Source organism: Dama dama, chromosome 17 (assembly GCF_033118175.1).
Source record: "Dama dama isolate Ldn47 chromosome 17, ASM3311817v1, whole genome shotgun sequence".
Lineage (NCBI taxonomy): Eukaryota > Metazoa > Chordata > Mammalia > Artiodactyla > Cervidae > Dama > Dama dama.
Window position 1 is genome coordinate 45182428 of NC_083697.1, and position 27227 is coordinate 45209654.

Consider the following 27227-nt stretch of genomic DNA (forward strand, 5'->3'; position numbering starts at 1 on the left):
AATTTGTCTTTATACCCCCATGTTCTCTTCTTTTTTATTCATCATTTCATTGATTAGCTTGAAGTTTGGATCAAAGATGGACCTATATCTAAGTCAGTTGCTTCCTAGTTAATGCCATGCTTAGGGTCAACTCAAGGTACAATTTAATTTAAACAGCTTTTTCTACCACTGATGGTGCTACCAATGTGCTATATCACTACATTTAAGGTGCTAAACTGGGCTAAATGTAGATTCACTCTAGAGAAAGCATTCTAAGAGAAATTCTCAGTCATTTCTGTTAACCTATGGGGCCAAGTTTTAGACCTCTTCTAGAAAGAAAATTCAGATAAGACCAAGAAGGAAAGGTCAGGGAGAGAGAATAGGCAAAGGAGGAGGTGGGCAATTTTGCCAAGTGGTGTTCCATTTCTAGCTGTGGCGGTTGGAGCCTAATCAGGACAGAGAAACCACTTGGGCTTGTCAAAGTGGTGAGGGACTGACCCACCAGGATGACAGAGCTGAGAAGTCAAACAGGGGCGGGTGTGGCCACTGAGACCTTTGCTAGATCAGCAAGAAATCCCACTCTTTGGGCCAGAGGACAGAGGAAGGTGGCAGCATTTCTAGAACTGGAGAAAGTCAGACCAGGTGGGCCTGCCTGGGAGAATGTGCACCATAGAGGACATGTTGCTGGGGCCCGAGGGGACACCTGAGACAAGAGAGAAAGGGAGAAATATCTTGGCTGCCCTCTTCCTCTCTGCCCAGTCTGCTCCCAGGCCCGGACAGCCAACCAGAAACCAGCACAGGGCAGCCTGGGGTATCCAGTCTCAGGGATCAGTACTTTTTCAGTCTGATTCAATCAGGAGCAAACAAAGAACAACATCTGGGCAACCACTTTTTTAATGATTATTTAAATTATTCATGTGTGGCAGTGGTGGTAGAATATCTGTTTAAATGTGCACGTTATTTTAATATCATTTTTTTGTCAGTGAATCACTTTTGGAAAATATTAATATATAATTATAGCATCTTATTCCAAATTTACAAAGTGTTTCATGATAAGTTGACATGCTGCCCTTTGTCATTTCCATATTTTGCATTTGTATACTTTCATTCATTTTAAGCCAATTTATATAACAAATAAATATTTTACACTCAAAAAAAGCATATCAATATATATTCTCTTAGATTCTTTTCTTAAAAAAGGTAACTGTCAGTTCATTATTGCTACATATCACTAGTATGAGCTCCCTGCATTACTGTATTTTAGAAAAATGACAACAGCACCTAAGGATGGCCTGGAAATCAGAGTCAAAAAATCTAGCTCTAACCTAGAACCTATCATACAGAGTGACGTAAGTCAGAAAGAGAAAAACAAGTATCATACACTAATTCATATATGTGGAATCTAGAAAAATCTAGATGAACCATTTGCAAGGCAGAAATAGAGACGCAGATATAGAGAACAAACGTATGGATACCAAGAAAGTGGAGGATGGGGGTGGAATGAACTGGGAATTTGACATATACACACTAATATGTATAAAATATATAACTAATGTGAACAAACTATATAGCACAGGAAATTCTACTTAATGCTCTATGGTGATCTAAATGGGAAGGAAGTTAAAAAAAGAGGGGATATATGTGTACATATAGCTGATTCACTTTGCTATATAGCAGAAACTAACACAGCCTTGCTAAGCAACTATGCCCAATCTTAAAAAAAGACCAAGTATAATAGAAAAAAAAATTCTAGCTGTAACCAAAGCTATCAGGAAACCATCAAGATGGTGTTTGAGTGACTTTATTATATTCTTTGAGCTCAAGTTTCTTCCTTCACTAACATGGAGTAAGGATCCCTGTCTTATTGAGTTGAGAGAGGAATAAATAGCCAGAAAAATACAGTACACAGTGTCTGACCCAGAAGAAGGACCTACTCAAAGATTTTTTTTTCCACCTGCCCTTTCAGAAATCATTTTATATTCTTTTTTTATTTGAAAGATTAATTCTCAATACATGTCTTTTCTATTTCCAAGCCTGAGAAGTTCCTGTTCTGATAGACAGAAGAATGCAAAATAACATCATACTCTGGGTGCCCTTTCCCACGGTCTCCTGGGCTGATGCCGACTTCACATCTTCAAAACCTCTCATTTCTGTTCTTTCTGTCATTTATACCCTCAGCCATATTAAGTGTCTTTCCTGCTGCCATTTAAATTATCTTATCACTTAGCTGTCTTGCTTCCCTTAGTGAAACGATTTTCACAGAAAGCACTCAGCTTTTTCCCTGGCATTCCCTAATGACAACATCAGTGAAAAATGTGGAGGTTACTGGGAAAGGAATGAGGGAGCAAGGTGTCAGCACCAGCATTTTTTTCTTTCTGGAAAAAAGAACACATTTATTTAAATTTTTTAAAAAGAGAGAGAGATGGGTTTATAAACAAAACACAGGGGAAAATGTGCTTCCTTCACTTTCTAGATTCCTTGGCTAGGAAAATCCTATGGGAGCTATTTCTTCTACACAATGATGGACCATAGACTCCCAGCCCCTTATCTGTCCGTCCTCATTTCCCAGGAGCGAAGAGCAAAGGACATTTTCTGGGATAGTCTGCTGAAGACTGATATTCTCTTGTTCTCAGTCAGCCTTCATTTTAACATGAGATATCCAGCTGTGTGGAAAACAGGCATTTGCAAAAGGTTTCTTTTCATTAAAACAAATCAGTTGATAGAAATGGACTCTCCTCCATACTTTCATGTTTTTTTTCCTTTTTTTTTTTTTCCTGCTTTTTGAACCACGAGTTTTGTTTTTGTGAGGTTTTTGTTTGTTTGTTTGTTTGTTTGTTTGTTTTTGGTGGAGAGTCATTGTCCCACTGGTTGGTGGGCTGATATTTTTGTTTTGCAGAGGTCTCATGAATTTAAGTTTTTCTTCAGCTCACACTAAGTATAAATTATTGAGCTGGCTGCTTGTAGAACCTGTTCCCAGTGATTTCACTGAGCACAAAATTAACCTTGACAAGACCAGATGAGGAGATCTGTAACATATCTGGGCTGTAACTTATAATGCTTTTGTCTGCCTGTTGGAGCTCACCTTCCACAACTTATCCCAATACCACACCCCCACACACAGGCCTCATTCTTCTTCCCTCATCCAACCCAAACTTCCTTCAAACATAAGACTCCTGTGTGCTCTTACCCCTACCAGGATTGTATTCCCCTTATAGCTTTCTATGCTGCCCCACCATGTTATCACTCCTCAGTTCAAATATTATCTCTGCAGAAGGCCTTTCCCAAAGTGCAAGACCTGAGGTAACCCTTCATGGCCTTCATGATCCAATCTATCTTTCTATTATGTCATCTTCAGAGCAATTGTCTGGAGTCGTTTTGTTCATTCATTTTTGTGTTCACAGTCTCTATTTACTAGAATATGTCACTGAAAGCAAAGGCAACATACATATTGTCCCATCCCTTTATTTCTATATGGCACCTGCCATGTAGTAGATACTCATTAATCGTTGTGGAATAAATGACTGAGTAAAGAATCACTCAATGAGCCATCTGTAGGCAGCAAATGTGAGTTCTCAGAGACTGGTCACCAGGTCTTTTTCATTATTTTTTCCGCAGTTTCCATCACAGCTTGGCATAACAAATAGCAGCTGAGTGTGAACCGTGTGTCTGGCAATGTGGTGAATGAAGGTCATTTAAAATTTAGCAATTGAAACAGAAACCTTGCCCTAGTGGAACTTAGAAGAGGCCAGGCAATTAAATAAGCAGTTATATAACTTTGTGATAAGGCTACTCTAGAAAGTAAGCATGTTTGGAGATGTTCCAGCAGGGGAAGCTAAGAGTCTGAGAACATCTGGGATTTGGCAGGGAAAGAATGAATAAAAGGAGAGACAAAGACAGCAAGCGAATAAAATGGGGATGGAAGGAAGAAGACAAGCCCCTACATGGACCTATGATTAAGATATCATTCTACTCTCAAAAATACTCTTGGAAAAAATCACCGTTGCTCAATTCATAGATATAGAACATGAGGCTCTTGCTAGATTAATCCCTTACCCTTGTCCCCACAAGCTTATTCATAGAGCTAGGACCAGCACCAGACACCCCAGACTGCTGTTCATTTCCTCTATCTCATGCCTTCCGAGTCATGATGCCTCAATAAACAGCCTGATTATTTTAAAGCAAAGATTTCCAGAGTCAAGGCATTGCCAGGGACCTCAAAGAGCATTCCAGTTATAGAAAAGATCTCAAAATAAGTAATTTTGCAAAAATGATACAGTCAGACAGAGGGTTCAATTCTCGTTTATACATGTACCTTTTTATTTTTACCAGTACTTAAGAGAACTCATGACCAGGGCAGGCATTGCCTCTAGGCAGGATAAATGTCTACAAGGAACAATCACAGGGAAAGAAAGGCTTTTCTGTTTCTAATATAACCTAACTCGACTCTGCCTCTACCCTTGAATCTGATCACTTGTGAAGGCCACTGATCCTTCTTAAAAAGGTTGGAAGACATCTTTAAGCTGTTATTAATAATAACCAACATTCCTTGGGAACCTGGGTGAATTAAGCAATGCTCATTGTACTTCACATGTGCCTGTTGAATTTATTCTCTCTAAGATCATATGTGGTAGTCCTAATGTTATCCACACTTTGGAAGGCAGGAGATTGATACTTCAGAATACTATTTCTTAAAATTTAACAACTGATAAGCAGCAGAGTTGGGATTCAAACCCATGTCTTTCTGAACGCAAAACCCATACCCTGACTCCCTAGTTTGCTACCCTCCTTTTGTTATAAATATATACTAAGGTGGATTTTAGAGTGATCTGGGGGCTAGAAAGACCTGAACATCCATATGACGGGCAGAAAATGGGTAACACTAAGTGGTAGAAAAGGCAAAAGGTCCATATATGTACATTCCACATACTTCACATTTTTTTGCCAGAGGGATTTCCTCAGCATTTTGCAAAGATCTGCTTGAATGCTAGATTTACTTACAATGTTAAGTTCTGTGTTACTTATGATGACCTTTTATCGGGAAATAATTTCCAAATGATAGTATCTAAGATAAGATGATCATCACTGTAATCATTAGTCACAATTGACATTTATGTTGGATTCTACCAGTGATGCAGTCTTCTAGGTCTTTCTCTCCCTGAGATAGGGCTATTCACTTTGCAACAGGGAAGCTGCATGACCTCCCAGAGCAATACTTTGAGGTCAAGCTGGCAGAGATGGATCCAAAGGACCGCCCAGAGACTCGCTTGGGCAGGCAACTCAATTTCTTTGAATGTCACCTCTCAATGAAAAACATGACTTTGCAAGGTATTGTGCTTAGTACTTGAGAAATGATTCATACAGAGAAGTGCTAATTTATTTTAATTTAACTCACACATATATGCACACATGCAAACTCATGTACTCAGAACAGATCTAGGCTTCAAAACCAGATTTTTAAACTTCAGATCCTATACTTCACCACTTCTACGTTCTTTCTTTAAATCAAGAAACTGCCTGATCTCCATTTTTATACAAAGCAAATGGTTCAGAATAACATGTATATATAATAATGTGTCCTACTTCTTCCCAAATCTTAAATGGTTTTTTCATGGGGTTCAGTGGGAAAGAACAACCCATCTGTACAAACTCTAGCTTTTGAAAAGCATTTATAGTTTCTTGATCTTACAGCTGAGAGAGATCTCAAAGACAAATTCAAATATTTCATTTTGCAGAAGAAAGAATTGAAATCCCTAAAGATGGCATGATTTGACTAGATCCCAGCTTTATCTTTTGAGATGTATAATTATATTATTTAAAATTTTTAGGTTATTGTCACATGTATTAAATTTACTGCTTTTTCTGTTTCCTTCTTCTGGCATTATTTATGAAATTTAACTGTGTAAAAATGCTTTGGCTTCATTATACGTACATATATTAATGCATCTGAAGGAAATTTTATATTCAGGTCTATTAGTGCACAATGTAAATTGAAAACAGACTCTAAATGGCCCACTGCTAAACTTTTTACAAACACGATAGGCCCACTGGAAGCAGGCAGCTGCACTGACATTCCTTCTAGGGCAAAGGAAAAAACAACACTAAGAAAAAATATCCTGGTTTGGTGTTCCTCCATTGCCAGATTTATTGACCTGCAAGAGAAGTCAGTGGCTGTTTTGCCCCAGTCAATATTAATTTCTAGGGTCAATAAATCCTGGTAATGAATGGAGAATGTGAGTCAATAAATGCTCATTAGATGTGCTCACAAAATGTGCTGTGTATAAAAAAAAATAATAATCAATCTACCTTATCAATGTTTAAATATTATGTGACACCTTTTTAAACCATTTTTTTCTTTGTTTTCCTTTGAAGTGACTTGAGATTTTTTAAATCATGTTAGAGAGTTAAAGCTGCTTCCTGTACACATAATGGTTGCCTCTGTCCTCCACTAGCTTCTCCTGTAATCTCCCTTTGTTGTTTTCAAGATGGGGCCAGGAGCCCTATGGAAGGAGGATAATAACCCATGCGGCAAATGGATTTTGCAAGCTAGTGACCTCTAGTTTCTTCAGTCATGAAGGAGACAGCAAATGGCTGCTGAAAACAGGTAACAGTCCTTCTGGCTATGTATCCCAAAGAACTGAAACATGGATCGGGGAGACCTATCTGCACTCCCATGCTCATTCAACATTATTCACAATAACGAGGTATGGAAACTGATGTCTGTTAACAGATGAAGGGTAAAGAAAATATTGTCTACACAGACAATGGGATATTATTCAGTCACAATAAAGAAGAAAAGACTGACATTTTTAACAACATGAATAAATATGGAGGACATCCTGCTAAGTGATATAATTCAGACACAGAAAGACAGATCAATGTGACCTCACTTATATGAGGAAACCTAAAAATTTTGAACTCAGAGAAATAGAGAGTAGAAGGGTGGGTTCCAAGGACAGAGGGATAGGAATTAAGGAAATGTTGATCAAAGGGTACCATCCTTTAGTTATGAGATGAATAAGTTCTGGGGGTCTCATGTATAACATGATGACAATAGTTAACAATACTGTATTGTATATTTGAAATTTGTTAAGAGGATAGATCTTAAATCTGCTATCTCACTTTCATGCACTAACACACACATTAACTATGTAGGTAATGGATAAGTTATTTAACTTGATTGGGGTGATTGTTTCACAAGGTATACATACCTCAAAATGTCAGGTTATACACCTTCAGCTCAGCTCAGTTCAGTCACTCAGTTGTGTCCGACTTTTTGCGATTCCATGAATCGCAGAATGCCAGGCCTCCCTGTCCATCACCAACTCCCGGAGTTTACTCAGACTCATGTCCATCGAGTCAGTGATGCCATCCAGCCATCTCATCCTCTGTCGTCCCCTTCTTCTCCTGCCCCCAATCCCTCCCAGCATCAGGGTCTTTTCCAGTGAGTCAACTCTTTGCATGAGGTGGCCAAAGTATTAGAGTTTCAGCCTCAGCAGCAGTCCTTCCAATGAACACCCAGGACTGATCTCCTTTAGGATGAACTGGTTGGATCTCCTTGCAGTCCAAGGGACTCTCAAGAGTCTTCTCCAACACCACAGTTCAAAATCATCAATTTTTCAGTGCTCAGCTTTCTTACAATTTTTATATCGAAGATATATCACTAGAGTTGTCTTTAAAAAACAGATATATGAGCATGATTTGCATATGTCCTCATATGAAGCAGTGAATGCAAATTTTCTGTGGGTATATCTAGAAGATATAAAGAAAACTTGGTGGAAAATAATAATTAATGAATACTACCTTTCACTCAAAATCTACAAGTTCAAAGACTGTGATCCAGGTACTATAACAAACACTTTACATATATCATTTCTAATCTTTAAAAACAATTCAAAGTGTCTGTATTTCTCCCAATCAGGAAATTACAGCCAAGTAAGGCTAATAAATGTTTTTCAGGACTGCTATTCCATAGAGTTTCAAAACCTTGGTTCTTTCCACAATACTCTACTCCCTTTTTTAATAGAAAGAGTTCAAGTTGAATCCTTGAAAAGGTGAAGGTGTGCTATTAGCTAAGTCATAGTTATAAAGAGTAATAGCTACATCACCAAGGAATTTTTATAGCTTTAGCAAATAAATTGTTTAAATCACCAAAATATCATGTTACTGATTATGTTAAAAAATGTTTAAATAGTTGAATATTTTAAAATCCATTGGTTAAAAATCCATTGTTTCCAAAGTAAAACTTTATTGTATAAACTAACAAAGTTTGCATTTCCTCTGAATCATTGAATCAAATCCTGATGATATATAAAGGATGGGAGGAGGGTAGAAACAGAGATATAGAAACCATTTTGCATTGTCACTTACATTAAACTACAGGGAAAAATGCACTTACAAAAATCTGTGTGTATTTTTAGACCAATCACAATCATGTTAAGTAAATACAGCACACATTTTGTGTTACATTTTCAAAATCGTGTTTTGAATAAGAGTTGCAAAGGACTATTTCCTGAGGCCTCCCCACAATATAAAACAGGTTTTGTGCACATACCTCCAAAGTAACTGACAAAACTAATGAGCTCAACCACATGAAATAAGCCCAGAGAAGCTGCTTTCAAGGTGCAATGATATCGCTAAATCATCTCAACCAGTCAGTAAATGAACTCAGCTACTCAAAATCCTCCACATTCTACAGAATGGTCTTCATCTTCTGTGCACAGATGTTATTTCATGTGGTTCTAATGTAGGAATGGTTGCTAAGAAAGATCTCTTTTTGAGAATGTTCCACGTTATAGTCTCATTTAGGAATTTGATCTGTGCAAAAAATGTGTATGAGGGAGAGAGAGGGAGAAACAAAAGACAATCTCATTTCTAAAAAAAAAGAAATTTAGACATCAGATCACCAAACTGTATTCTCAAGGAAGTAGGGTATAATACAAGGATTCATGAAGATAAGAATATAAGATAGATGAGTTCATTTACTCCATTCTCTTCATATTCCCAGAGATCTATTTCAGCACATTACCCAGCATGGGTTCTCTGGTGCTGGATTCCAAACCTCAAATAGTCCTGAGGAATAAGAAGGAAGCTCCCGGGAGTCACCCTGTCCACAAGAGCCATTTGGGAGTTGTTGGGCTCCTTAGGGGACTGATTCCTACATCAACAGGAGCTTCTGGGTGGCCTTCTGAGTGTCTCCAACTAGATCATGTTGCAGTAATTCAGTCCTTTATTGTTTATGCTTTGGACCAACTCCCAATTTCAATAATATAGTGAGCAAAACCCTACAACTTGTAGGCATTGAGTGCTTGAGTTCCAAATCTGTGGCAGCCAGTTTTTGATCCATGTTACTTTAACCTGGATTCTCATTCATATTCAATTAGCTTTTCTGTGTATATTTATCTATAAATCTAACTAAAGAGGTACATGAAGCTAAATGCACACACATGGAGGGGTTTTCATTGATCTGGTATTTACATATATAGATATACACACTGATTAATATCAGAACGCTGTAAAACACAAACATATGCACATAATTACTATCCTCTCTTTCCCTGATTGCAGCAAGGAATATTGTTCCTCCTGGGCCTCTGCTTCATAACCTGCTACATCCTTTCTGGCGGCCAGCTTGGAAGCTGTAAGATTTATTGTCTAACCTTGCAATCTATTATCTATCCCTTGACCTGCTTCAGACTTTGTGTCTTAATTTCTCATGAACTTCCTGCTTTGTACTACTATTCTTTATTTTATTAAAAGCCAGACTTCATCCCACCTTACAAATGTGCTATATTTCTAAAAGTTAAAGATGAGTTAAAGAGAAAATATTAACATTTCCCCCATTTCTGGGATTAGTTTATCCCCTCATAAAACAACAAAAAAAGGAGTTGTCTGAAAAATTATTGGCCGCATCTGAGTCATCTTTTTTCATGTATGATTAGTCCAAATGTCCAAAATTTCAGGAATTTTTATATTAAAAACACAGGAGCAGAAAGTTCTTCATAACAGCCCCAGTCTAAGATGGTTTCTACTTTTTTTCCCATACGTGCATGAGTGCATGCTAAATCACTTCAGTTGTGTCTGACTCTTTGCAACCCTATTGACCATAGCCTGCCAGGCTCCTCTGTCCACGAGATTCTCCAGGCAAGAATACTGGAGTGGGTTGCCATGCCCTCCTCCAGGGGATCTTCCCAACCCAGGGGTCGAACCCATGTCTCTTACATCTTCTCCATTGGCAGGCAAGGTTTTTACCACTAGCACCACCTGGGAAGCCCTCTTACCCATACAATACAAGGTAAATTGAACTTCTACTTTTTCAAGATATTGCATTTTTATTTGGCAAGTATACAGATATAACTTATCAATTAAGCAAGGCTCTAAAAATGTGTTATAAATAACACAGCAGCTCATATGTGAACCGTGTGCAGATGGGGACCTCTCTTCTTCCCATATTTGTTTTTGTTGTCGTTTTGTTAAATGTACTAGACCAAAAGATGGTGCTGATCATAAAGATACAATGAAAGAGTTGTGGTTTGGGATGTGACCAACTTTTTAAATTGCGCTTTTTCTGGCCTGAGAAGTTGGAGTAAATGAACCACATTGGACCTATTGACTAATGAACTAACAGATAGGAGCCTCTACACTCAGTCACGTGAAAAGGCCACTTCCTCCTTTGTCAGCACTGTTTTCTGGGCCATACCCACATATTTTCTGTGCCGTTCTTACACAAAATGGCCTTCCATGTGGTAGCATTTATCCTCTCTTACCCAACTCTTTTCCCTTCTTCATTTTTCACTTCAATGTTGTATTATAATTCCTTCAGCTGAAGTAAAGAGTAAAGAAAGTGTTGTGGTAATGGAATAGAAGGTACAGTTACAGAAAACCTTAAATTTTAATGCAAGTTCAGCTTGTTGGCCATCCAGTGACTCAGGATAAGATTTTCAACTTCTAAAGTCTGAGTTTTCTCATCAGTAGAAAGTGGATAATATGAATAATTTGCCAAGTAGCATCTCTGAAGCAAGAACAAGCAGCTTTTCCTACAAATCTTCAGAGCTTTATTCTTTATAAATCAGAAAGCAATAGGGCTGAAAATTCATATATGTATCTCAAAATGTGTCTGTTTGGTGACAGGACCTTGGAACAAATGATTAAGGTAAAATTCAATATGATTGATGGCTTTATAAGAAGAGGAGGTTAGGAGACAGCAACAGAGACAATAGAGGGATAACCATATAAGGAAAGCCAGAAGGCAGCAACCTGCAAGCTAAGGAGAGACCTCAGAAGAAACCAAACCTACAACATCTTAATTTTTTAGCTCCAGAACGTGGGGGGGAGAAAAAAAAAAAAACTCTGTTAACTCAGCCAGTCTATGGTATTTTGTTATAGAAGCCCTAGTAAACAAATACTGAAAATATAATCAAAATATAATCAAATAATATTACTACCTTTCTAGCTATCATTATATCGATTCAGTTCAGTTTAGTTCCATTGCTCATCGTGTCCAACTCTTTGCAACCCCATGGACTGTAGCACACGAGGCTTCCCTGTCCATCACCAACTACTGGAGCTCGTTCAAACTCACGTCCATCGAGTCAGTGATGCCATCCGACCATCTCATTCTCTGTCATCCCCTTCTTCTCCTGCCTTCAATCTTTCCCAGCATCAGGGTCTTTTCCAATGAGTCAGTTCTTCACATCAGGAGGCCAGAGTATTAGTTGCTTTATCTGATCCAAGCCCATGCCCAGAATTCAGGAAAAAACACAAGCATACATACACTCCCCAGAGCAAAATAAATGTTTACTCACTCTCCATGCACTTAATTAAGGATGATTCTTCTCATTTGAATGTCACAGTTAGAAGATTAGTTCAAGCAGTAGTCAAGGTTTTAATTACATCACTAGTCCAATTTTTGGAGTGGCTGCTTAAGAACATGCTCCTGATTCTCTGCCTGTAGTACAAAATTATGTTCAAGCTCTGATCAAGTCACTAGAGAATAATCATATAATCCATTAAAAGAGATTTTTGCTAACTAATGAGATAAACTCATCAATGTCTTTTGAAAGAATTCCAAATGGCCACAACTGTTTCTTGCTCAAACTCCTTCCAGTTTCTTAAGAGTAATTTCCATTATTAATGGGTGCTCAGTAATGTCACACTTTTACACAAAGTACCACAATCTAGGAAGTCACCTATTTTCTCTCCCATTCTCCTCCTAGATCTGAAGGTCTGAAAAGTTCTGCCTTTAATGCAATTTAAATATATATATACACATTTAACAGAAATGTAACATTAATTGCATGTGAAAAGAATGCAACTAACATGTGCTGGAGAGACTAAGCAAATTAAGAATTTTAGTAGATTTATAAGGCATCTTTGGGAAACTTCTATCGCTTAATCTTACATACTAATAGCTGAAAAGTTTTTGTGATATAAAAATTACAAGCCTGAAATTCAACATTATAATCCTAACACACTTACTCATTAAAGAGATCTAGGAGCAATTCACTGCAAATAAGGAAAGAAGAGATGCTTATAGATGACTAATTTATCTATCAAAATTTTATTGAGCAACTACTAAGTACTAACACAGTATAGACTGCAATGACGATGTATTTTTTCTGCTTGTCCAGTAATCTTTTGCTTCTTCACTCTTCTTCTTTTAAAAGAATCCCCTGTCTGTTATGGCTTATTTAGAGCTGATCAAATCCTCTCCCCAATTTAGGGGACCCAGAATTGGCCACTGAATACACTGAATTTGTTTAATAATAGTTGATATAATAATGAACAAGTTGGATTAGTCAGAGACCTCTGAAAATAGTTCTGGAATTGATTCACAGAGAAGATTTAAAGCTAAAAATTAGGAATATCTTAACTCAGGTGGTGATAGTATGCCTTAGAACTCCACCATCAGAGGGAAAAAAAAAGAACCAAGAGTTGGAAATCACTGATACCAATTTTTTAAATCCTCCTCGACCTAGCTTGAACTAATGCTAACTTTCCATTTAGTGAACCAATACATCTATACATCTTTTTTTCCTTTTCTTAAAAAAATGTATATTTGTACAACCAATATGATGGACAAGACGAACTTATGGAATAAAACTGTAAAGCCCTTTTTTTACCACACTTCCCCTTAAAATTAGTCAAGTGGGAAAACTTCCTCCTTTGTCCTTAGAATACAATTCAGTGAGTGTGTCTCATGACTTTTAACCATTCTTAAATGACAAATTTACTTTAAGAGCACAAATGAATTTTCTGTTCAGTGATATAAAATGTACAGTTCTATATAGTAATCAAAACCCATATTTTTTTTTTTTTTTCAAAACCCATATTTGACTTAAAGTAGCATATTCTCCCGCAGTTAGGGCCTTCTGTGGGCTGGAAGGATAAGAATGGAGCTGTGCCATTCTCAAAATACTGAGACACATTTGCATTCTCTGAGCATGGCAGATATCTAAGGTCCTCCCTCTTGTGGGAATTTTCATGAAGGATTCAGAGCCTCCTCCTCCTCTCCATCATTTCTCCTCGTACCTACAGTTCTTTAATCTTAGTGATTTACCTCCCTAGAGCTCATTATCAACTCCTGTCATTCCAACGTCCAGCCATTCCTTCTCTTTTTGCCACTGCATTCACCCGTTCAGGAAGTTCTTTTGGTCAGGACCAAACGTGACTCCCACTGGCCCTCTCACATGGGCTCATATATTGTCCACAAGAAAAGCTTCTGCATCCTTAACCATATCTCTGGGAATACAAGCTGACCCCACATCTGTCAGCTCCCCCTTGGCTTATCCAGTGGCTTATCTATCAGGCTGGAGGCTTACTCAAGACATCTGAGGTCTCACCTACAGATATGTCTTTATCCCAGCAAGTGCTTTCATTAGGATTGACATGAGGACACAGAAGGAGGGTGACCAACCATCCTGGTTTCTTAGGACTGACTGTCCATGGTCTTAGCATTAACACTCTCTTGTCCTGAGAAACTCTTCAGTCTGGAGCAAACCAGGAAATACGTTCCCAGTAGAACAGTTACCACTAACTCTCTCCTTGAAGGTGGGGGTTAAGTCTTATAGGATGGCTTTCTCCAGAGAAATATTTTAAAATCTTCTTTCAGCCTTTTTACTCTTAATGCGGGGAAGGAGTTAAGAGTTGTGTAATTACTTCATAATTGTCTTCTTCAAGTTCAAGTATCTTTGACCACTGTCATTTTTGAGATTTCAGCAGAAGCTTTCTTTTCAACATTTTGTTACGTCTGGGGGCAGGGAATTTGGGGGTTTTTTTTCCAATCAACCAAAATATATGTGATTACTATGTCTAGGTATTATGTGGTTTTTCAGTCAGTCAGAATTACAGACAACAGTGGTTCTCAAAGCCACGGTATACGTGGAACAACAGCATTGGCATCATCTAGCATGACCTGGGAACCTATTAAAATTGTAGACTCTTGAATCTCATCAGAGACTTAATTAATCAAAAACTCTAGAGTTGAGGCCCAGCAGTTTATAATGTTAACAAGGCTTCCAAGTAACATAAAGTAATGTATGAGAACCATTGATCTAAAATTTTGATTCTCAATTCAAACATTAGAATAACCTAACCCTCTTTTATTAATAAAAACAAATTCGAGAGCCCAGATATTTCATGTGTATCTGATGGAACTCAGGCACCAGTAGACTTTCAAAAGTTGCCCCAGTAAATCTCATGAGTAGCCAAGATTTTGAATCACTTATCTACAACATTACTTATTGAATCTCTGCATTGAGGGCAGAAGTCTTAGCTATTTCAGAGGAGTAGGACCCAAGTACTACATAATTACTGGTTTCTTCACTTTAAGTCTGAGCGACTTCACTTCATTTCACTTAGTCATCAGTTATGTATGTTTGAAAATGAAAGTGTTAGTGGCTCAGTTGTGTCCAACTCTCTGCAACCCCATGAACTGTAGCCCACCAGGCTCCTCTGTCCATGGAATTCTCCAGGCAAGAATACTGGAGTGTGTAGCCATTTCCTTCTCCAGGGGATCTTCCTGACCCAGGGATCAAACCCTAGGCTATTGCATTGTAGGCAGATTCTTTACTGTCTGAGCCACCAGGGAAGCCCTCTGAAACACTAGGATAGTTTAACTATATGTAAACAAAATGTTCCAGTTCATTCAATGTTTCCTCATCACTGTATTTTCCACTTCTTTATACTCATTTGATTAAACTTTGTGAAATTTCAAATTGAACTGAATGTCATCAAATTACGTAATTATGGTTCTTCTTAATTTGTGTGTAGTTTTTACCTGCACTGCCCATGGGTACACAGAGATATCTGTCACTGACAGCAAAACTTGAAAAGGCATTCACATTTGTTTGCTTGATTCTATGACAATAGGCTCTGAGGATTTAAAAGTGGATGGTATTTATTTCACTGGACTGCAAATCTTGTAACAACCTACAGTGTATACGTTACAAATGATTTGTGGAAATATGATCATTTGCAAATAGGCACATTAATCTGCAAATGGCCACATCAACCCAGAACCAGTTAAGGCTCTTGAAAACCATTAAGACTATTAGTTTTGTCCAGAGATAAGCAAAATAAACAAATTCTTGCTGAACTGGAATCAGTCTTGCTGCCTTTCAAAACCCTCTAAAGGATGATGACGCCCAAAGCTTTCACTGATGTTTTTCTTTTTTTTTTATTGTTTTGCTTACTCTGCTCTTTCCAAATCAGAGGAACTTAATGTTTGAATCACTAAGTGAGCTTTTGCAGAGACCTTTCCTTCTCTGGACGACTTAGAAAAAACATTAATAATAACAATAAAAAAAGGGTAAAAGATTCTTGAGATTTGGGCTGTGATCATTTGGCTTTGTGCAAAAAGATAAGATGAATTTTAGCTGGAGGCAATTTAGATTAAAACAAATTCAGAATAAAAGTAACTACATTACTTACCTTTCGATAAGCTTTATTTTACAGATTTGAGCACGTCTGAGAGTCTCAATCTGCTTGCCGTAAAATAAAAGTCAAAATATATCTAATAAGAACCTTTGACTTTGCTTTGAATTGAAAGACTCACACAGTTGAAGGAGGGGAGAATTCAACTAGGGAGGACTGGTGTCTGTATTTCCCTTTATTTACAGCTTGCTAAATTTTAGTTTTTTTGACCTGCTTGTTTTAAAAAAATAAACATGTGATAGGAGTATGTTGCAAATTAAAAACTGATTTGAAAGAAGTTTACAATCTAAAAGGAGAACTTGTATTTGAAGGTTAAAAAATTTAATCTGATGTAGCATATAAGCCCCCCTCCTTAATTAGTCATGACATTCTCCTGCTTGATTCTACAGGTCTACCCTACGGCTTTCCAAATAATTTGCTGAAGTGCCCAGGGTCATGTATTATATTGATCATTTTTAAGGAATCAAGTCAATTCTCTACCATCACTACCCTGTCACTATACTTGTGCACGCTTGCTAACTCACTTCAGTTGTGTCTGACTCTTTGCAACCCTATTGACCATAGCCTGCCAGGCTCCTCTGTCCATGAGATTCTCTAGGCAAGAATACTGGAGTGGGTTGCCACGCCCTCCTTCAGGGAATGTTCCCGACCCAGGAATAGAACTTGTGTCTCTTGCTCTTGCATTGGCAGGCAGATTCTTTACCACTAGCACCACCTGGGACGTAACACCCACTCCCACACACACACTTAGTAAAAGTGAAAATACAATTGAGTAGAAACTTTGCAAACTTAATGTATTCATTATATCTAAATCAAAATAATTACTTTGTACCAGTGCAGAAAGTATTTTATCCATACAGCTAAGTAAAATTCCAAATGGGTAACTCACTGAAATGACACTGTAAAATGACCCAAAAGGTAAAAGCCATTTCCAAATGTTAATATAGAGCTATGTGACTCCACCTATGGCATCTTGAAGGGCAAGGCAGTTTGAGTAGAGAATGTGCAATAATTTTCAAGAATAAATGAAGGCATGTATCCTGATCTTCTACCCTATGGGCTGGAAGTGAAGGCCATAAATCTCACATAGGATAAAAGAAAAAGAAGTAGCCTTTCTATTAAGAAGCAAAGAAAAGAGTGGTCTCTCCTCAGAATCCAGAAGCTCTATGAAGGTGACCTTTGGAGCCGGAGTGGGGCTAATTAGCCTATTTACATGAAACCCATGATGGAGCATGATATTTAATCACATCATTTTGGCAAATAATTAGAAGATAAATCACTCAAACGACGGTGCTACTGTATCTGAAAAACACAGCACAAGTACTGTTGACAGCATTTACAATTGCACCCATTCATTTAATTTTTCATTTAACAGAAAAGAAAGCAGAAGGCAGATTTGTGCACCAGCCAATCTAGCCTTCAAATTCTGGCAAGGGTTGAGCTTGGGCACACACCAATCTTGCATGAAATAGGACTCTGCTTCTCATTTATAGTGAACATTGAAAAGTTATAAAATATAATATGTGGTTTGGGGTCTTTTCTTGTTAACTGATGGTAAATACTAGCCTTTGGGTTATGTGGGAAATACCAATACATGTTTACGGTCTGCAAAAGGTTGCCCAGAAATTGCTGTGGAGGCAGTCTTTTCAGATTTTGCAACCCCCTCTGAGTTGTTTAAATGTTAAGAACAAGCCTCTTTATGAATGCTTTTATTCTGAAACATTTATCTTGCATGAAAGCAAAAAAAAAAAAAAATACTAGGGAAATGGTTTTAAGTACATGTATGCTGTTCTTGAATGTCCTGTCCACCCGTATTTACAAAAGATTAAAAGAATCAGAAATTTAATTTTTAATTAAAAGTTAATGAGTTTAAAAGCTAAGGAGTTTAAATTTCCAGTATATGACACATTTATACTTTCATAGTGGCAAGATCATTTCATAGTTTATTTCAAGTCAAAATTAGGCCAGATCTAGTCTTTATTTTTGGCTTTCAAGTCAAATCATATAAATGTACGTGCATACACATACACACACACATATATGAATTTGTGTGTGCCTGTCAATGAGCTTTTTTCTTAAAATTGGTTTTGTAAGAAGTTAAGTGATAGGATAGGTGTGTGAAAAGGCATGTGACTTGATCTGGCTGCTGAGTGAAGCCTTGAAGGATTGCTCTATATTATTAAATAAGCAAGAAATTCATCATCAGTAATTTGCATGGCTATATTCGTTCTAACTTAAAATGGTTCTAGGGAAGGATAAAATTATACTTTTTCTTACTGATTATAATTTATATTGTGGAGATCTGGAATACCTGGCTCATTTCTTTAATATGTATCCCTTGGGATACCGCTTTCCTGAAGAGCAATTTTCTTCCCCTGATTTTTACAAGTTAACTATGAACTGTGTTACATCATGTTTGCCCAAGGAATTTAATGATTTCTTCACATAGCCTTACACCTCAAAGGGTTATAAATACTTAAATGATTAAATCTAAAACTTATTTTTCCTGGTATGATTAAACTAGCATGATTTCTTCAGGATTCTAAATATAGGTGATAAGGCTGAAACTGGGAATGGAAACTGAGTCTCAGAAAGATTGGGCAACTTGCCCAGGGGACATGGTCTGTGGCAAAATAATTTTCTGAGCATGGATTTGAATTCTTTTCTTCCATGTACTGTGTAGGTTCTAGGTTTGGAAAAGTTCAGAGACTTACTTCATGGTCCTTATATAATCACTAGAACATTCTGGAGGTCCAGTTCTCTCTAAATATCTCTCCAAACTTAGAGACATATTCACACACAAAATATCACCCCAGTTTCACCCCTACCCTTGGAAGATTGAAATGCATGTCTAGGACATAGCAGGACAAGAGCAGACACAATATTGTGAAAACTGAATTATATCTGAGAATTCAAGATGTAATCAGTGCATAAATGCAGACAAGTAGAATAACCAATGAGTGGAACAGAAGAGAAGGGTAAGAGCCCTACCACTCAAAAAGAAGACTACAAAAGTGTGTGTGTGTATGTGTGTTTAAGTCAAGGATATTTCAGCTTTTTAAAAAAATCTGGATTCTGTTGTCTGAGAAGGGATTGTTAAAAAGGAAGCAGACAGCTTAAGTTCACAGTAACCCATGAAACGTAGTTTCATTTCTTGAGCACATACTGGTATCATGATGTCATTGCTACTTTCTTAGAACTTTTTTTATCAATTTTAAATTGACTGCTATGTTTGGATCAGGAAAAATGATAGTAATGTCAGCAAGTTACCAAACTTTTTAATCCAGTTTTAGTATGTCTGTCTTCCTGTCTGTCCAAATGGAATCACATTACAGAAGTGTCTGTTGGTGTCCACACAACAGGGTGAGGCATGAAGATCTGGTAATTTTTACTCCACTTCTAGTAATTTTCTAAAACTGTTTTCAATTACACTTTTTTTACAACAATGGTGAACCAGTTAGAAGGAAGACTGGTTGGTTAAGGAACATATAGTTAAAACCACTAGGTAAAATCGTCTAGCATGTACTTGCCAGACTGTTTCAGGTATTTCCAATAAAATGCAAAATTTTGTATTAAGAATGTTTCCTTGTGGAAGAGTCACTGCCAAATGACACTATCAGAGTGGGATGAAGTTAAGGCATCATGCTCCACCATTAAATCAACTATCAGTCCCTAGGAATGGCTGTCAGTGGTAGAAGACTGGATGAGGCAAGACTGAGCCAATGAGAAGCAAGGAGGTTGGGGAGCTGGACAAGGAGGAAGGCAAACGTGAGAACGATGGAATATTACTAAAGAGGGAAAAGGCTTTATTTTAAAGAAGGGGTTTCAAAGGTAAATGTTAGAGTGCTTTACTTTCTTGCTTAGTGCTAATAGAAACAGAGAATCAGAATTTAGAAGTGACATAATGGCGTCAAGAACATCACCCAACTAAAAACAAGAATCTCTTCTTCAACACATGAAACAGAGGTTCAGCCTCCTCCTGATACCTCCTGTGATAAGACAACCTGAAAACATGTTGTTTTTCTCTCTCTCCCTCTCACCTTTCAGCAGCTCTAATTCTACCGAAATCCGTTTTAGTCCAGTCTGCTGTGGCCAGTCCATCAGAGCTCAGCTCTAGTGCCACTTCCTTACTGAAGTCTCACCTGTCAGTTTAATCTGACAGAAAAGTCTCTCCCCAATTTTCCCATCACACATTGGATAAATATTAACTTCTCATTCACAAAATACAAAGAGCTCCATGAGGGCAGAAACATACATTTCTTAATTTTTTTGTTTGTTTGTTTTGTTTACTTTCTAGAACTTAACAGGGAGCCTTGTACAGATGCTTCCCAGTTGGTGCTAGAGGGAAAGAATCTGCCTGCAATGTAGGAGACACAGGAGACTCAGGGTTCAATCCCTGGGTCAGGAAGATCCTCTGGAGAAGGAAATGGCAAGCCACTCCAGTATTCTTGCCTGGAAAATCCCATGGTCAGAGGAGCCTGGCATGCCATAGCCCATGGGGTCCCACAGCGTGGGACACGGCTGAGCATCTGAGCACACACTTGTACAAACGGGAGTCAATAAATATTTTCCAAATCATGAATCAAAATCCGCCATGCTAAGAGTTACTTCCAATCACTGTGACTTATGATTCTCTCAGGAATTATTCAGAATTTGTCTAGTTCCTCTAGTAGAATTGTTTCTCAGTTGTACCTCCTCTTGCCTCAACTTTATTTCCTTGGCATCACCATTTCAATTCCTTAAGCCAGCGTTCCTCAAAATCACCTGGAAGATTTGTTACATGCATTGCAGGGACCTATCTCCAGAGCTGCAGTTCTGTAGGTCTGGGGAGGAACCCACTAATTTGTATCTCCAAGTTACCTGGTATTGATGATACTGCTGGTCAAGGGTAACACTTTGAGAGTCTATACCCTCTACCATTCCTCATCTGGCTGTATACACGGGCCCTTTATTTGCCTGCCTACTCTCTTTCATAACTACATTCTCATAATTAACCAGAACTGAAGATAAAACTGCAAATAGAAACAGTCTAAAACTACATTTGAGAAAACAGTGCCCTTGACTCTGGTTTATTTTTGAATTTTGTTTTTTCCACGACTTTCCAATTATCTAAATAAATTTAAGAATATTTAAAAACTTGAGTCAATAAACTACTCCCAAGATTTGCAGACGCCAATGTTGACATTCCTCAATGAGTTCTAATACCCACCTAGTTTCACTTTATAGTACTCACAATATAGTAACTTATAAAAGCATTCAAAGACACTTGTATTCAATAGTCATTCCATTAACACTTGTTGAATGTTGTTGCTCTTCAGTCACTAAGTCATGTCCAGCTCTTTGTAACCGCACGAACCACAGCAGGCCAGGCTTCCCTGTCCGTCACTGTCTCCCGGAGTTTGCTCAAACTCATGTCTGTTGAGTCAGTGATGCCATCCAACCATTTCATCCTCTCTCACCCCCTTCTTTCTTACCCTCAGTATTTTCCAGCATCAGGGTTTTTTCCAATGAGTCGGCTCTTTGCATCAGGTGGCCAAAATATTGGAGCTTCAGCTTCAGCACCAGTCCTTCAGTGAATATTCAGAATTGACTTCCTTTAGGATTGATTGGTTTCATCTTCTGGCAGTCCAAGGGATTCTCAAGAGTCTTCTCCAGCACCACAGTTTGAAACTATCACTTCTTTGTTTGGATTATACAGACCTTTCTCAGCAAAGTGACATCTCTGCTTCTTAATATCTTTTATGTATTGTATCGGTCTCTGGAGATTCAAATGAATAAGCTTATCCTGAAGAAGTGAAAATTTTTCTTATTTTTCATTTTGAACTATAAAAGAATTAGAAAAAAACCTATATTACTTGAATTTAGTGCCTGCCATAGTTTTAAATTTTTATTTTTAGAACAGGATAGCTTTGATTTCTGACTTTTCATGTTACAGTCCTTGATTTATAGATAAACAGTGGGATTATAAACTGCTCATAACAAACCCCATCACTTGAATTATCTTCTTTGGAGCTCTACTTAATGATAGAATGAGACAGAATAACAAATCAAATATTAAATCTATATAGAAAATGCTTAAAATAAATTCCATGTCCTCTAAATAATCTATTTGGAAAAAGCATTTGGGAATAGGGGAGAACAAAAATTTCCTCAGATGCTTTGCAAATTACTGAAAAGTATTACTCAAAAGTTAAGAGAATAAAATTGCAATGTGTATTATTTACTTGCTACATTCCTTTGTTCAAACAGCCATGTTATATTATACATAAAGTACATTGACCATGATGATGAATTTCACAAACATCTATGCACATGTAACAGCAATATTACATTGTTTTGTCCAAGATATAATTTGGATACTTATATTGTGTGAATTGCTTTTATCAAGTTATGTTATCCAAGTTATATTTCCAGTGTGGATAGGATGTGATACCTTCTAAATAATTAATTTATAGAAGATTATAAAATTAGTAGAAAGTATATAATGCTTGAATGAACAGAAGAATATATGGATTAAATCATAATCTCAAACACATGAACATTACTGTTAAAATGTGTTTACTCTTCCATTTCTAATTGTGTTTACTCTTCCATAAATTAGTAAAAGCTAAAATGCAAGCATTTTATTGGTCTATGGCTCAGTCTGCCTGCAGTGCAGGACACCTGGATTCGATCCCTGGGTGGAGAAGACCCCCTGGAGAAGGAAATGGCGACCCACTCCAGTACCCTTGCCTGGAAAATTCCATGGACTGAGGAGCCTGATGGGCTACAGTCCATGGGGTCGCAAAGAATCGGACACGACTGAGCGACTTCACTTCACCAAAATGCAAGCAAATTCTTTTTTTTTTTTAATTTTTATTAGTTGGAAGCTAATTACTTTACAATATTGTAGTGGGTTTTGTCATACATTGACATGAATCAGCCATGGATTTACATGTATTCCCCATCCCGATCCCCCCTCCCACCTCCCTCTCTACCCAATCCGCAAATTCTTATGTTTTATGTATTTGAAATCTGTGTGCTGGAAAATACTTAATAGCCAACAAGTCCGCAAAAGGGCAAACTCTTTAAAAAATATTTTTTGAAAGGAAACAGTTATTCCCTTTGATCGTGTGTTAAAACAGCTCTGTAGGATGCTAGCTTTATATTTGTAAAAACATCGAGTGTTCATGTGCTATAAGGTTCTGCTTCTTCAGTCATGTCTGACTCTTTTGAGACCCCATGAACTGTATTCTGCCAGGCTCCTCTGTCCGTGAAATTCTCCAGGTAAGAATACTGAAGTGGGTTGTTATTTCCTTCTCCAGGGGATCTTCCTGACTCAGGAATCAAACCCATGTCTCTCAAGTCTCCTGCGTTGGCAGGAGGGTTCTTTGCCACTAGCGTCACTTGGGAAGCCCAGTTCCTGACCTACTGAATGCTAATTCTCTCTGAGATCATAGACTGAAAAATGGAAGACTGGGAGGACACCAGCTCTTGGTGGGTGTTTGAATTGATTTGGGGGAAAGGATCTACTCTGGTCTGGGGCAGGAGACAACAGGCTAGATGTGGAAGGATGAAAAAGGGAAGCACGTTTTGGAATTTTGCTCATGCTCTTGCTCTTCATTGTCTAAATATGAGTAGCCCACACCTGCACCAATGCTGAGGGCATTTCCTAATCAAGAATTACATATTGGGTAGAGAGGGAGGTGGGAGGGAGGATCGGGATGGGGAATACATGTAAATCCATGGCTGGTTCATGTCAATGTATGACAAAACCCACTACAATATTGTAAAGAAATTAGCCTCCAACTAATAAAAATAAATGAAAAAAAATTAAGAAAATAAGGAACAACAGACCATTGAAAAAATAGGATTCTGTGAATCTGTACTGATAATAAATAGATCAATAATAAATGGATTAACAAACAAAAAAAGAATTACATATTATGTTTGCTGTGTACCTGAGGACTGAAGGAAAATGAATTACTATAAATAAGTGGGAGAGGATATTTGCTCGAGGTCAAGAAAAAAGATTGAATGTCGCAAACTGAAATTATATGGTTCAGGCAACTAGTATCAGTGAAAAAAAAATTGGTTTGTTGGGGATAAAATGAGAGGTGAGTGGGTATATGGCAAACTGCCTTTTCAAGAGAGGCAGTGACCACTTAGCCTCAGGTCACAATGTTGTGAGCCCAGGAATTCTAGATCTTCAGATAAACCAATGGAGGCCAGAAATTGATTTTTATTAGAAATTTACCAATGTTTGAGTGTTGCTTCATTTTTTAACTCAGGACAAGCCAAATTAAACATGTCTGTGAGCATTTATGAGCTGTCTTGTTCGTCTGCAGTCCATTCTCCACACGGCAGACAGAATGACTTTCTCAATACACAAATCAGATTGCTTAAAATTCTCCAGTGTTTTCCCATTTCACCTGGAATAGTTAAACTTAATTTCATGGTCCATGCGATCTGTCTCATGTCTACATTTCCAGCTATCTCCTCCGTGACAAAATACCTCTGACTTACAGTCTTATTTTCTATTTCTTTTGCTGGAAACGTGATTACATTAGCTCTTTGTAGAGTTTCTCATCTTTGTGAACTCCATTCAATCCTTCTTTCCTCAGGCCACCTTTCTAATACAGCTCTCCTCCATGACCCATGACCCCACCAGTCACTCTCTAGCTTCATCTTGGTTTTATCTTCTTCCAGAATGTATACTTTTCTGGAATACTATTATTTATTCTTTTACTTTATTATTGTTTCTAGAATATACATTCTATGAAAGTGGAGACTTTGCTGTGCTCACCACTGTGGCTTCAGCTTGATTTGTGGCACATAGTAGGTCTGCTGGATTTGTAGCTTTTTCCCCTCAACTCCAAATCTACCCTGCTTCTCCTGCGCGAGGTCTTGGCAAACTGTACTTCACTGTCAGCAGGATTCCTGTGAGGTGTTGCTAAACAGGAGCCCTTGAGAGATACTGGAAGGTCAAAAGATGGAGGGGACCAAATTCCTTTCTTTGCTTTCCCATTGGCTGCACTTCATTCTGGTTTCCAGTTTTTTCCCACAGTCCCACAACCAGCTTCACAGAGCCTCATCAGAGACACTGTATCCTGTGAGGCAGCAGCCTTCCATAAAGGAATGCCCACTCACCCTTAGATTAACTCCTCTGTAATTTCCACTCCTGTAAGTGTGGTCCTTGCTCCGAAGGCGGCATCTCCACTGAGCAGCACCTTCTCCTCAAAAGTCATGGTCTCCAACCATTTCCAGGGGCAGCCCATTGAACTTCTAGTTTTGAACCACCCAAACCTCTTTCCTTTGATCTCTCAGCCCAAATCTCTCTACAAAATCTTCTCTTGGCTGGTATGATTTCCCCATTCCCTGCTGGGCCCTAACTGAAATATTAGGTATTTAATAAATATTTAACATTTATGAATGAATGAATGTGGTCAGCTGACATCTTGTTTGTAGAATGTGCCCTGAAGATACTACTCACAAATTTCCATGATAATGAATCATCCTTACACAAACACAACCACGGTTTATTCTCCTTTTGAGTCACTTGTAGGTCAGATGCTGTGTGATCCACCTGTTTGTACTATAGGCCTCCCTGGTGCCACAGACAGTAAAGAATCTGCCTGCAATGGAGGAGACCCAAGTTCGGTCCCTGGGTCAGGAAGATCCCTGGAGATGGAAATGGTAACCCATTCCAGGATTCTTGCCTGGAAAATTCTATGGATAGAGCAGCCTGACAGATTATAGTCCATGGGGTCGCAACCGGACTGAGCAACACACAGTTTAACTTTCCAGGGTCAGATTACAATCTTCAGAGACCCTTAGACATTGAGAAGATACTGGCACTTGGAATAGAAAATTTAAAACAAAATATACAGAGGGAGACAGGGACAGACATATTATTTGCAACATAAATATAAGTCTAAAAATTACCTTATTTTTTTATCATGGTTCTTTAAATAATTAATTCCTTCCAGAAAAACATCTTTTCTTTTTATATATTGATGCCCCCGCTTTCTTGATGGCCTAACCTTGTATTCTGTCTGTTGCATAACCCAGATGTCTACTTATTAACTTTCTTAAGATAACTTTATGAAGAAAATGTTTAAAGACATAAATTTCTGGGATGATTCAAGTACACACCAGATTCTTCCTTTCTTTCTTGACCCTCTGGAGAAACCCCACTCATCCTCAGATTAGCTCCTCTGTAACTGCCTGAAGCTCTCACATTTATTGAGTGTTCATTATGAGCTAATACCCTTGCCATACACTTTATATATATTGTTTCATTTTAGCCTCACAAAACTACTATAAATTAGAAATCACCCTTATTTATGCTCTGACGGACTTAACAGATTGCTGAGGACCCCCCAGTTACTCCATAAAAGATCACTGCATCTCTCTTAACATTTTTAAGAGCATAAAATGGGCCAGGAATTTGTCAAATTGCTTGCAATATATTAAGCTTACTTAATTATTAAAGCAATGTTTTTCACCTAATTTTACAGATGAGAACACTGATCAACCGAAAATCCCTCACCCAAGTTCACCCAAAGAATAGATGGCAGAAGTGGGATTTGAAAACCAGCAGTCTGGGTCCTCTTTCAACCATTTACATGTGTTGACCTAGACAGTAATGTAGACAATAACCTAGACAATTATTATATTTGCTAGACATTAGACAGGCTACTACTTGGTGAATAACTGTGTTCAAATAAAACCTGAATTATTATATTTAGCTCTTCACAGATTATCTACAATAATGATTCACAAAGTGTTTAAATATGAGCACCTCTTTTAGTATCAGTGATAGTAGGACTGGTTTTAATTTCTCTTTGCCCACACAAATGACAAAGTGCTGTGATTATTAAGCCAGTACTTCAGGTCTTACTGGAAATTCTTTAACATCTTCTTATCGTCCAGAAGACAAAATATAAAATTCTTAACTTGACCTTGCCAGGAACAGCCCCAGCATGCCTCTCCATCTTGGTTTTTGCTGCTTTCCCCCAGTGACTAGTGTCTAACCACATGAGCCTTCTTTCAGTTTCTCATGCAACCTCAGTATCCTCACATGCAAGCACTCTGCCTCCGCCCAGGAAGGCTCCTTCTCTCCCCACTCACAAGTAAGTACTCAATTCCCACTCGTGCTTTAGATCTCAAGTGTCTCTTTATCCAAGAAGTCTTCCTTAATCCTCCAATCTTGGCCAGGCTCCCTGTGATACGTCTTAGTAGTTCTCTAAACTTCTCCTTCACAGCACTTGTAATTGCATTACACAATTCCATAGGTGTTAAGCACCTTGCCCTACAGAGACAGAGACATCTTCTGG